At 46.5% G+C, this 13,724-nt stretch overlaps 1 protein-coding gene across 1 annotated transcript in view; it reads left to right on the forward strand.

The window, feature by feature from the left end:
* Nucleotides 1-4,547: 4,547 nt before the first annotated feature.
* The window catches only part of LOC133111525 (tumor protein p53-inducible protein 11-like), a 51,418-nt gene continuing 42,241 nt past the window's right edge, over nt 4,548-13,724 (forward strand). The window contains exon 1 of the mRNA XM_061221957.1: nt 4,548-4,680. The gene's annotated coding sequence lies outside the window, so the exon portion shown is untranslated. The remainder of the gene's footprint in view (nt 4,681-13,724) is intronic.

The raw sequence follows: 13,724 nt of genomic DNA on the forward strand, positions 1-13,724 counted from the left end.
GTTCCTGCTGATTTCTTGGCTGCACATTCATGCTGCGAGCCTCCTGTTCCCTCCACATCCCAAAGCTGCTCTATTGCAGTGGTTCCCAAACTCGGTCCTGGAGTACCCCTGTGTGCGCTGGTTTTTCGTTCCAACCACAGTTGTCATCGTAAGAAATGTAACAAGCTGATAATCTGAATCAGGTACTTTTTGTCTTTTCATGTTAAACCACATTATGACAGAAATAGCTTTGTAACGGCATGAAGAATAAAATGACATTGTGGCACCCACAAACAGCCAATGAAAAGCAGGGGATTTCTGCGTGTAAAGAGCATGTGTGTGATTCACTCTCCTCACAGAAAGGGTAACTTCTGCCTCTGGAGGTGCAGTCAATGTCTCTATGGGGTAATTGAGCAGGAAGGGGGGCAACTCGGGGGGGTGGGCTGAGTGTGTGTGTTTATTAGTATTCCCCTGGGGTGGGGTTTGCATCACATCCACCTGCTTTCACCCCCTCCTCACAGACAGGCTCTCTCCTTCCATAGATTTTCTGCCTGCTGGGTGTTGGACTGTGATGGTGGTGACATTTGGAAAGCCTGCATTGTGCTTGGTGGGGGCGTTTATGTGTTTTTCTACTGTGTGATGGGGGGTGGGGGGGCAAAGGGTTGGATTTCACTCAGACTTCCTCTCTTGATTATATAATCAGCCCAAATCATTCAATTTACATTATCTGAGATTTCAGTGAAAACCATCACCATGTTCATGAATCAGAGGTTAATTACTGCTCTTGTGTCCCTGTGTGAAAGGTTTTCCAGTGAATTAGGTAATTGACCCAGGGTACTTGGTAACAAAACGTTACACACCCACACACACACACACACACACACCAGCCCTCAGGGAACAGAACTGCTCAGCCCAATGCTAGAATGAATGGGAATACTGAGGCTGGGGGTTTGTTCGTGCACTTGATATCCTGAAGCTGAGGGACAATACAATATCATCTATTTTAGAACAGATTGAGCCCACAGCCCTGCCAAGAGAAAAAAACTCTCTCTTCCTTCTCCTCCTCTCTCCCTCCTTTTCTCCTGTCCTTCTTCCTCTCTATCTTTCTCTCTCTGCACCGCTCTCTCCTCTTCTCCTCTCTCCCCTTCTCTTCTCTGTTCTTTCTCCCCTCTCCTATCACCTTGTTGGTGCCATCTCTACGTTTGCCATCTCAGTGGAACTCTGAGTGCCATCTCTTTTCCCCATACTGAATAACAGGGTTTTGAGGGCTGTGTTTGAGCTGTTCGGTCTGTACTGAATAACAGGGTTTTGAGGGCTGTGTTTGAGCTGTTCGGTCTGTACGGAATAACAGGGTTTTGAGGGCTGTGTTTGAGCTGTTCGGTCTGTACTGAATAACAGGGTTTTGAGGGCTGTGTTTGAGCTGTTCGGTCTGTACTGAATAACAGGGTTTTGAGGGCTGTGTTTGAGCTGTTCGGTCTGTACTGAATAACAGGGTTTTGAGGGCTGTGTTTGAGCTGTTCGGTCTGTACTGAATAACAGGGTTTTGAGGGCTGTGTTCGAGCTGTTCGGTCTGTACTGAATAACAGGGTTTTGAGGGCTGTGTTCGAGCTGTTCGGTCTGTACTGAATAACAGGGTTTTGAGGGCTGTGTTTGAGCTGTTCGGTCTGTACTGAATAACAGGGTTTTGAGGGCTGTGTTTGAGCTGTTCGGTCTGTACGGAATAACAGGGTTTTGAGGGCTGTGTTTGAGCTGTTCGGTCTGTACTGAATAACAGGGTTTTGAGGGCTGTGTTTGAGCTGTTCGGTCTGTACTGAATAACAGGGTTTTGAGGGCTGTGTTTGAGCTGTTCGGTCTGTACTGAATAACAGGGTTTTGAGGGCTGTGTTTGAGCTGTTCGGTCTGTACTGAATAACAGGGTTTTGAGGGCTGTGTTTGAGCTGTTCGGTCTGTACTGAATAACAGGGTTTTGAGGGCTGTGTTTGAGCTGTTCGGTCTGTACTGAATAACAGGGTTTTGAGGGCTGTGTTTGAGCTGTTCGGTCTGTACTGAATAACAGGGTTTTGAGGGCTGTGTTTGAGCTGTTCGGTCTGTACTGAATAACAGGGTTTTGAGGGCTGTGTTCGAGCTGTTCGGTCTGTACTGAATAACAGGGTTTTGAGGGCTGTGTTCGAGCTGTTCGGTCTGTACTGAATAACAGGGTTTTGAGGGTTGTGTGTTGAGCTGTTCGGTCCGTACTGAATAACAGGGTTTTGAAGGTTGTGTTGGAGTCAGCTGTAGAGTGCGTTTGTGTGCTCATGCGCTGAATTAAATATGAGCCCTGCTAATGTGCTTGCTGCTGTCCGGTCCATTTACTCCAGAGGCTAAATCAGAAAGGCTGTGTGTCTGAGGTCTGTGTGTGTGTGTGCGTGTGTGTGTGTGTGTGTGCATGTGTGTGTCTGTACCGTGTATATCTGCGTGCATTTCTGTTTGTTAGTGTGTGCAATGGTGGGTGTGTGAATACTTGTGAGAGTGTGTGTGACAGTGAGTGTGTGCGGTTGTGTGAGTGTGTATGACTGAGTGTGTGTGAGTGCTTGTGTGATTGTGTATGACTGAGTGTGTGTGAGTGAGTGTGTGAGTGCTTGTGTGAGTGTGTATGACTTAGTGTGAATGTGTGTGAGTGTGTGACAGGGAGTTTGTGTGACAGTGAGTTTTGAGAGCAGATAAGAGGATCAGTAGGCTTGTTGGGATCTTCAGGGGTGCAGTAGTTTTGGTGTTTCTCCTCCACTCCTGTCCTCTCTTATCTCTTATTCTCTGTCTCATTAAGAGCCTGTACCCCAAAGTCCTCCATTCCATTTTCCAGGAAAAAAAAGCAGAAGAAGAGCTTTCTCTTCCTCTGGCAGGGGAGAAAACCCCCTCTCATCTAAATATAGGGCCTTTCAAACTGCCTTCCCTCATTGTGGGTTATTAATAATTGTGTTCCTTTTTCATCACAATCAGGCCTCTGGCATCTGCCCGGGCAGCTGGAAGAATGAAGATAATTCAACGTTTGGAGGCTTGTGATTTCATGGGGAAAGGGAAGATGGACGCTTCTGGCTTTCACCCTCCTCCTCCTCCTCCTTCTCTCTCTCTTTCAGGCGGTCTTCAACAACAAATCAATCACCAGAGAGGAGGAACAACGCAACAGCCACAGCGATAATACATTCTGTAAAATGGACAACGTTTATATACAGTAGCGCTTTTATCCAAAGCACTTTGCAATTAATGCCTCTCATTCAGCCATTCACACTCACACATGCCAACTGCGAAAGGCTGCCTTGCAAGGTCCCAATCAGCTCGTCGGCAGCAATTGGGGGTTCGTTGTCTTGCTCAGGGACACTTCGACACAACTGGGATCGAACTGACAACTTGGCTGACGGCTAATGTCGCCTCCACTTTACTTTGTGCAGCACTTTTCAGGCCATGGGTATAAAGTGTTGGGTTCATTTAAGACGTCATGCTGTCAATTAAAAACACAAGTTCGCCATTTCAGATGTCAGTAAAATGTAATTGCAACCTGAGTTTTTCCACAAAGCTATTTTATATGCATTTTACTCAAATGTAGTCCTGCTATAGACTGTTTCAGTCAGGAGCTGTACAGGCGTCAGAGTGCTGAAGGATCATACGATTGGTCGGTGAGGTTGGGGCCAAGCTCTCTCATTGGTCTTTTGTGTTTTGTCCTGACAACCTACTGTATCCTTTAAATCCGATTGGCCGCTGGCAGCAGAGGAAGACTGATGGAGTTCCAGGTTACTGGAACCTCTTGGTGGGTCAGTGTGAAACGTGCTTTCAGCGACACAGTTGGCATATTTTTTATGACCTCCTTCCCTCAATAACACCATTCGTTTCATTCCCCGGATTCACCCAAGGGAACGTGACCGAGAACAATAGCTGTTGGCGTGCCAGAGCTGGTGCGTGTTGACTGATTTAAAGCTGTGGACCATAGCCTGTGGTTCTCAACCTTCCTGCCCCCAAGGCCTCTCCGTATCCAGGGAACTATTCCCCCCCCACCCACAGGATACATGATAACCAGGCTGCCTGTCATCATTGCAGCTCCATCTGTACACACTCTAATGCAGTTAGTCAAGCTGATTCCGTTTAACCGACCCATTAAAAGCATGAAAGTGGTTTTAAGAAATGTGCTGTTGTCGGAATCCTCAAATATTTACACAGCAGAAATCCTTCATTTCCTTTTCGCCCGTACAGAAATTTAAATGGTTATTATGTTTTATATACTATTAATACAATTATGTACCGTTAATTGCTTACTTCGTATTTGTCTCGGTACTGTAGTTCCTCTGGTTGTAGTTGTCTTGGTATGATAGTTACAGACTTGGCCTATCTACCTTGTGTACTGGACATTTTAAACATCATATATTTTTTTTATTAATAAGTACGTTTAATGCAACTGCACATTCGCAATTTCAGTGTCAGAAAATTCCTTAATTGTGTCTTAAGTTCTTAAGGTCGTACGTAGTCTATACTCTACGGTAAGCCGCTACGCGCGCGAATTGCAGGTCTATTACGTACGTTACGGTAAGCGTGGAGGTTCTGTGGGATCGGACGTGTTTTCAAAACCACAGCAAAGCGATGTAAATACATCAACCGCAAGACAACTGCCTACTGTCCAGCGACTATTGCGAAGAAATCGGAGCGTTTCCTACCGGGATAGTATGCTCTGAGCCTGTAAGTCATTCTTTTTTGTACTCAGCATTTAGCCTCTTACGTTTATTAAAGAATGTAGGCTACACGTGCTTGAAAAATCATCTACTGTGATTCTTATAGTGTTCTTTGATCATGTCCGTTCTACTTCTAACAGTTTTACCTGTTGTTCTACCTTGTTATTCCTGCGTTTAATTATTGCTTAATTTAATTAATGTGTAACAGAACGTGCATTTGGGTAGCGAAGAAGGCGTAAAGTTCAGATTTTTAGACTTGAACTTGTTATATCGTTTGCTAGAATACAAAATAGGCTTTCCACCTCGACTGTCGATATATTTTAGTAGCCTATTTTAATTTCAGAAATATTTAAAATGTCATACATTTCGGTTTGGAAGTATGATCATTTGCTTGATGTAGTATTACCTCAGAAAGAACGAATTCTCGATTTAAGAAAAAATGAAGTTAAGGAAAAAGCCCAACCTCTTGCTCCCGACTTGAAAATGTATGGCTAGAATGCGTAGTTTGAGATGATGTTTACGAAAATAAAATGACATTTAAGTTTGAATTGGCCTAGAACCATTGCCTATAAATATTTATTCTCAGCCTAAAACTGAGTATCGTGGACTTATGTGCTTTTGATCGCATTACGATGAAACAATTCTGGAGCGTGGGTGTAGCGACTTGGTCTTTTCTTAGCCACAATTGAGAGATGCCTTCGTGTGCTTGAGTCGTCGCTATCCGTCAAAGCAAACAATATTTCTGCCAGTTAGAATGTTTCCTGCTACGGAACAGCAATACGTTTGCTGATATAATTACCGTCTGTTTGACAACTGTTCTTGCTTATGCCGATGGACAACAAAATAAGCATCCCATAAACTCAAATGTGTATGGCATATTGATGCGTTCTGTATGCCGACTGTACGTATAGCCAATTCTACAGTATGTTTTAAAACAACGGAATGCTTTTGATGTTTGTTGTTTACAGTCAAACAGTTGCTATTTAAATTAGTGATTAAACGCGGGTTTTTCAAATTCTGGAAATAAGAACCCATTAATTAATAGCTACTTAAATCGACATACGCATGTGGGAAGCAGAAGCATTAGAACATTTACAAATTACTATTTTTTACGGGTGTAAAGGACACTAAAAATATAATTTTTCATTAAATTTTCAATTTGTTTCAATGAATGGAAGACTGAAATCCCGCACTACAGGTCAACTCGGAACGTTTACCGATTCCTCTTCCCCGTAGCCCTTCTGAATGACCCAAAGACATTTAGTCGTTAAATTCCAGGAGGCTATTATCAAACCGAATACGAGGACATCCCTGACAAAATCTCCCCTAATTGTGGTTTACAGTAACCTCTGTGCGAGTAGCCTACACATTTCATCAGTTAATAGGCTACATCAATCAGTTAACAAATCGGTTAATACGGCAAATACAGAATTTAATTGTTTTCTGTAATTACAGTATATCAGTGTTGCACAGCTGCCCAGCAGTCTCTCTTGCGCATTTCGAACCTCGCAGTCCTTCCGTGTTTTTATTATTTTTAAAAATGTATTCAAGCTTAAAGACTGGAAGCACATTTTTTTATGCCCCTGGATCACTGTACAAGGTTTCATAATAGCGTGTTCAAACAGAATAATTACGTTCGCAGTCGTCGGAGAGGCCAAAGATTGTTGTGCTTGCGTAACCTCCCTCTTTCTGTCTCTGGTGGGGATCCCGTTCATGCGCCTGAAAGAAAACAGCCTTAAAGCCAAGATCATTCACACTCAAGAGCTGTAAAAAAACGGCCACTCAGCCGGAGTTATCACCAGCAGAGGCAGATGCAGCTACTGCTGCGCCAGTTTGGCTCGTTAGGCGTTTTATGGGCTGATTGTATGACCAGCAGACGGACATTTAAGGTTCTAAAGGGCCGTTTCATGTGTGTTTTGGACAAGTATCGACTTGTAATTTCACAATCTTCCATTCCCTCCTGCGCAGTGACATGCATTCCACTTTTTATCTCTTCTCCATGCTTCTGGTGCAGTTTGTGTCAGTTAAGGTGAGGGCCAAAGCAGGACTGGAGTTAAACCTGCAGACACTGCAGCCCTCCAGGCCTGGAGTTAAACCTGCAGCCACTGCGCCCATCCAGGACTGGAGTTAAGCCTGCAGACACTGCGGCCCTCCAGGATTGGAATTAAACCTGCAGGCACTGCGGCCCTCCAGGACTGGAGTTAAACCTGCAGACACTGCGGCCCTCCAGGACTGGAGTTAAACCTGCAGCCTCTCGCTGTGCTGTTGGAGATATTCAGGTTACATGCTTCCCTCAAAGGCATAGCAACCATGACCTGGTCAACATGCCAGCCTATCAGGTTACAGATCCATAGTTGCATAGATTCTCTGATTGTCCTTCAGGAAGTTTATTTGCGTCTCATTTGCAAACACGCTGTCAAAAAGATAAATAAGATATCACAACCCCGTAATACAAGCTCTGTAAACCGAGCTGTTGGTACCCATGATAGGCACAATGAAACAATGCTGTTCTATTCTCGTCCCGTTAATATCATGTCCGCTCTCACGCTACGCTCCTTTAGAAATGCAGCGCGGTGTGAAGTTATTGACGTGATTTGCGGTTTATGAGTGACGCCGCAAAAGTTTGCGTTGCGAGAAGCCCACCTGATGTGTGTTGCCTCGTACTGAGCGCGGGGGAAGGGGTGCTTTGCTGCCCTCTACCCCTCCTCCCCTCCATTGTAGGAGAGAAACGATGTAGTCTAAATGCTTTACTTAGAGAGCAGGTCAACTGCAGCTCTGATTTAGGCTTCATTAGCTGTGTATCAGCCCCGGGGGTCCTGGCAGGGCACTGGGGGGGTGCAGAGGGGGTGTCCAAACTGGGTAATGGGAACACCTGTTGATGTTGACACCATTGTGGGATTCTGTTGGATTTCATGCCAGTTCATATTAAACTAACCATCATCACTTATTTCGCGAGCTTTTTACCCACCCCTCTAATGAGAACCTCCTCCTGGTTGTATTTTTCTCTTTTTTTCTTTCTCTCCCTCTCTCACGTCACGTTTTTTCCCTCTTTTCTCAACCTGGTGCTTAACAGCACCACTTGCCTTTTAGTCGTAATGAGGCTTGAAGTGTGTGTTACCACACTATGCTTCAGGCGTGTGTTAACCCTTTTGCGCTGTGTGTGTGAAGTGTGTGTTAACCCTTTAGCACTGTGTGCTCAAATGTGTGTTAACCCTTTAGTGATGTAAATGGCAGGCCTTTATCCAAAGTGCTGTACAATTGATGCTTCTCCATTCACCCATTCATACACACACTCACGCATTGAAATGGTAAATGGCAGGCATTTATGATGTGTGTGTGAAGTGTGTGTTAACCCTTTAGTACTGTGTATATGAAGTGTGTGTTAACCCTTTAGCACTGTGTATATGAAGTGTGTGTTAACCCTTTAGCACTGTGTATATGAAGTGTGTGTTAACCCTTTAGTGATGTGTGTGTGAAGTGTGTGTTAACCCTTTAGTGATGTGTGCGTGAAGTGTGTGTTAACCCTTTAGCACTGTGTATATGAAGTGTGTGTTAACCCTTTAGCTCTGTGTATATGAAGTGTGTGTTAACCCTTTAGTGATGTGTGCTTGAAGTGTGTGTTAACCCTTTAGCACTGTGTATATGAAGTATGTGTTAACCCTTTAGTGATGTGTGCTTAAAGTGTGTGTTAACCCTTTAGTGCCCTGTTCTGGGCCCTGTTTCATAAAGCAGGATTACTGAGGTACAGTAGCTGGATAACTGGCACTGAGTAAAACCTGGCAGCCTCCCAAATCTGGGACCTGGACTGTAAAGGTAAAAAGACAGTAACTCAGTAATCCTACTTTGTGAAACCGATGCACTCTGATGAAAAGTGGATTTTAAACTCCCGTGGTGCTTCTGGGTTCAGACATAGACTGTATCTCCATAAGGGAGCACACAGGGCTTATAGTCCTGTTAGTCCTGTTGCATCCCGGCAGCTGGGGCGGGCTTGGTCTGACACGCGTTTATTTATGTTTTAAACAATCTAATAATTACCATGGCTGCAGGATCAGCTGTTGTGTGTAATTTTCTTTTGCAGTTGGCGACAAAACCCTAACAGTGTCACCGGCGAGTTCAGAGCGTGAGCATAACAAGACGCATGTTAGCCTGTCCTGTAGGTGGGGGTTTTGCTAATGTGAAAAATATGAATAGATTAGATTGCGCTTCTTTCAACCTCATGGGTTGTTCAGTGTGATGTGTAGATCTAAATAATTGATAATAGTTCGTTTTAGGAGATTTTTTTTTTTTTTTACATCGCCTACAGGGAAACAGTGTCATACCATCAACTCATCACATTAACCCATCAAAGTTGTGGCTTTCTCTTAACTGAAATGTAGATTAAAAAAAAATTCTGAATGTTGGTTTTGGAAAGTAAAAGACTGAGCAACATGTTCTTTCCTTTGCTGCCTCAGACGATGGATGACATTGGGTCCAAAACACTATGGTTTGAATTGCCCCCCCCACCCAGTGTGGTTCTTTTGGGCAGGTGTGAAAACAGAACAATCGAACCCTGTTGCGGACCAAAACAACCGTGCCGAGACCCTTGCTTATGGGCCAAGCAGGTGCGCAGATCTCATTGTGGCTACAGCGGGGCTTGAACCATCGACCTTCTGGGTCCCAGTCATGTACCTTAACCACTAGGTTACGGCAGGAGCGTTCATATCGGAGGGGTGTTGGTATAAAAAGCTCCTGACGTCACTGTGTGGCCTGCCTGCTGTGAGCTGGGGCTCAGTGAAGCGTGAAGCCATTTGCGATGTTTTGCTACGGTTTCTGAGTTGAGCGATATGTTTTCCTCCCAACGGTATGCAGTGTTTTGCAACAGGCTTTGAGGTGTGTCTGCTCCCGTCTGGCGGGTGTGCCGGGGGTGTAGCCTGAAACAATAACGGCATAGGCCTCTGCTTTAAAGCCCGGAGGACGCCTTCTGAGATGCCTTAGGAGCAAACCGTACCTATGTCAGTAAGTCTGCCCACAGTTTGAAACATGGGGCCCAGTGCGCCACCGTTTCCATTTGAATCAATGCTTTGCTACATTTGTCGGGGCTGAAAGTGATTGTTTAATGGCACCATTATCACTGGGGGTGGGGGGGTCTGCTTTTTGGACCCCCCCCCCCCCACCCTCCTCCCCCAGCACAGATTTTGGAATTGCTGCCGATTGGCTCCCTTTCATGCCGAGTCTGTCCCAACGGCAGGAGCTGCGTGCTGAACCGTTGTGGGTAATTGTGTAATCAGGGCTGAAGTGACCGTAGGCTGATTTTAATGGGCGGTCGCTGCAGTAATTTGCTCTGTGACAGTTTTACACAGCAGGTGGCTTTCAGCTCGGCTTTGCGCTTCTTTTCGCGTCTCTCATTGGCTAGAGGTGAGTAGGGGCGGCCTGTAGCCTAATGGTACATGACTGGTATGTGATTCAAGCCCTAATAGTGCAGTCACGATGAGATCTGCAAGGCTATTGGGCCCTTGAGCAAGGCCCATAACCCCGCATTACTCCAGCTGGGCTTGTTCTCTGCTTAGTCTAATGAATTGTGAGTCGTTTGGTTGACAGCGTCAGCTAAATAAGTGGTATTATTATTATTTGTTTCCCATTGGCTGCGGAGGAGGCCACCTCTTCCATTGGCTGCGGAGGTGGGATTTGGAGGCGTGTAATGGCGGTGTGGTGTCTTTGTGTTGTACAGACAGAGGGCTGCGTCTAGCTGTCCCCCCCCCCCCTGTGGAAATGGCAGGCAGATTGTACATTTGCATTCGCCCTGAGGGTCCAACAGCAGTGCCCCACCTGGGAATCAAACAGCTAGCCTTTGAGTTACTATTCAAAATCATTATCCCAAAACGGGGGTGCGATCTGGACCCCGCACACCAGGGGGGTTCCCCGCTTTTTGGAGTGTACGGCCAATTTCACAAAAATGAAAATGGAAATGCAGGCAGATACATGTTTGGATTTAGAATGAGAATGATGGCAGAGCAGCTGTCTGTGCGCTGGAGCGGATGCCAGTGCGGGGTTGGATTTTGACAGCGCGCGGCTAATGGAATGAAATTCCGGTAAATTCCGGAATGAAATTCCGGTTTTGTGTGTAATGTAAATTTAATGGAATGACGTTACAGTAATGTGTGCAATGTGAAGCCGGTCATGGTTTCACATCCTGTCCTGATGCAGCTGTGGGATCCCTGCCTAAATTCCCATCAGCCCATCTCAGTGAGCTTCTGAGCTCATAGGGCAGACGGGGGGCAGTATTGCCAAAGCAGGGGCTGTGGTTACAGTGGTCGTGGATATGGGGACCATGGTTACAGTGGTCGTGGATACGGTGGTCATGGTTACGGGGTCCGTGGTTACGGTAGCCATGGTTGCAGTGGTTGTGGTCATGGTGTTCTATAGTCTAGTGGCTCAGGTGCTTGACTGGGACCCAGAAGGTCGGTGGTTCAAGCCCCCGTGTAGCCGCAATAAGGTCAGTGCAGCTGTTTAGCCTTTGAGCAAGGCCTTTAACCCCAAATTGCTCCAGTGGGAATTGTCCCCTGCATAGTCTGATCAACTGTAAGTGTAATGTAATGTGGCCATGGTTGCGGTGGCCATGGTTACAGGTTTGGGCTCCTGGCCAGTGGTGGCAGCTCTTTCCCGGAATACCCGGATCTGGGTGGGGGAAAACAGAGAAGGGGGGGAAAAAACAGATGGTGACTACATTTTCCTGTGCTTCTCCTGTTTTCCGGGATCTGGTTTTGTCATGGAAAAGCGTTCCGGCATTCCCAGCCTAAAAGCTGCCTTCCGCTTCTCAGGGCAACATTCCTGCTCGCTGACAGGAACAGCCGTGTTATTTAAAAACGTGTTTGGTCTGTCGATGATGTTTGCGCTGTGCGTGTGTGGACTTGTATAGGGGGGGTCGGTGTTGGGTGGGAAGGCTTGCTTTGTTACATTACATTACATTACGTGGCATTTAGCAGACGCTCTTATCCAGAGCGACGTACAACAATGTGCTCTTGAGGTGAGATTGACGTCGTAGGTGTGTGTTGTTCAGACTCACTCATTTGGCGACATTGGCTCAGGTGGTACGAGCAGTCTAAGCACCTAACCCCGAAATGCTCCTGACGAGCTGGTCGGTGCCTTGTATTGCAGCCAAGCACCGTTGGTGTGTGAGTGTGTATGTATGAATGGGTGAATGAGAACCATCAATAGTACAATGCTTTGGATAAAGGCGCTATATAAATGATCAACCATTCACCACTCACCCCCTCGGGCATGGAAACCGTAAGCGTGGATACAGGCAGATACCTGCAGCACAGCAGCCAATCACAGACCAGAGGCTTTCCCCTCCTCAGCCAATGAGAATCACTTGAGCCAAGTCTGTTCCTTTTTTTGACCCCGCTGCAGGCTGTTGGAACAGAATGATGAGATATGAGAGTTTTGGACGTAACACGTGTGGCATAATTCTTTAGATGGCGTTGACGTGGAGACCATCAAGATTTTATATTATCGCAGGATACCATAACACCGTGAAACTGCCCGGGCCTACAACCAAGATGACCAGAAGGCATGGTTTGCACTTTTTGAGAGTATTTCATAGCTTCCAATTCTCCAGACACGCTCTGTAAAGTGTTGAAAAGTATTTGAATCCAAAATGATTACCCATTTGACCCAGGTCTGATTGCCGGATGAAATCCACGCTATGTTAATCATCCCTGATAAAATCTGTGCTTCTGCACTCGGCCCTGTTCCAGCAGTGAGATTGTTTTTAAAATGGCTGTCTTCTTTTTTTTCTTTTTGAATAAAATATTTGGCTCCAGAGTTGGGCTGTGCATGTCCAATTCCCACCCTCATTTGAGAAGTCCAATTACCTGCTAGCACGGCTACGTTTGTGTACGAATGCCACTCAAGATTTGAAAATGGACGCTTTCAGCGTCCAGCCTGTTTCCGTCCCCATCTGTGTACATCCATGCCATGTCCACATGACGCGTGTTTATGTGTGTGGGGGTCGTGACCTCTTTCTAATGGGAAGCAGACTACTTCCTCTTCATGGCTCCAGGGGGGGTCAAGGACAGTACCCCAATTAAAAGAAAAAAAAGGGGGGGGTGGGCAGGGGAGGGAGAGGAGAGACTTTGTGATTGAAAAGCAGGTTTTATCTGACATGAGGGCACAGCCTGTAAATATGGGATATCTGCGCAGCACGACGGGAGAATCGCAGTGCGTCTTCCCTGGGGCGTTCAGAGAGAGGGTTCGTGCCTGTCCTGTTGTGTGACTGATTCACTGTGTGTTTATTGTGGATGAAGGCTGAGACCATAACAAGGCAAAAATGCCAAAGATGGCAGTGTGTCCCAGTGTTTGTTTTAATTGGGCGCCTGCGTTGTGGACTCAGGCCTCTGCGCTGTGTATAGCCCGGGGGTTGAACTGAGGAGAGACGTTTGAACTGAACGTCCCCCCCCACCCATCGTTCCTTCTGCCTCAGGACCCCGATGGCTCTGTTGTGCGCTGACCCAGGGTGCCCCAAACTCCCACCCCCCAAAACTCTCTCTCACACAAACACACACACACACACACGCACGCTCACACACACGCTCACACACACACACACACACACACGCTCACACGCACACACACACACACACACACACACACACACACACACACAAACACATGGGCACACACACACGCACACGCGCACACTCACACACACACACACACACTCACACAGTCACACTCACTCGCTCTGGAGATACGGCGATGGATGTGCGAGAGCTTCCAGGAGGTAAGCTGAGAGGCTGTGTTGACGGCGTGGCCTGGGCTGACCCCGCTGATCGCAGCGCCCGGCGTTCCCTGGTGTAAACGCTCCATTCTGGTGCCGCAGGTCAAGCTTTTTCAGAGCTCAATTATATGGAGCTGTATCGGCAGCTCATTGGTTCTCACTCTCCTTAACAGGGATCTCTCCTGCTCCCTCCCTCTTTCTCCTATTCTCTCTCTCCTGCTCCTCTCTCTCTCTCTCTCTCTCTCTCTCTCTGCACCCTCCCTTTCTCACTCTCTCTCTTTCTTTTTCTCTCT

Source organism: Conger conger, chromosome 15 (genome assembly GCF_963514075.1).
Source record: "Conger conger chromosome 15, fConCon1.1, whole genome shotgun sequence".
Lineage (NCBI taxonomy): Eukaryota > Metazoa > Chordata > Actinopteri > Anguilliformes > Congridae > Conger > Conger conger.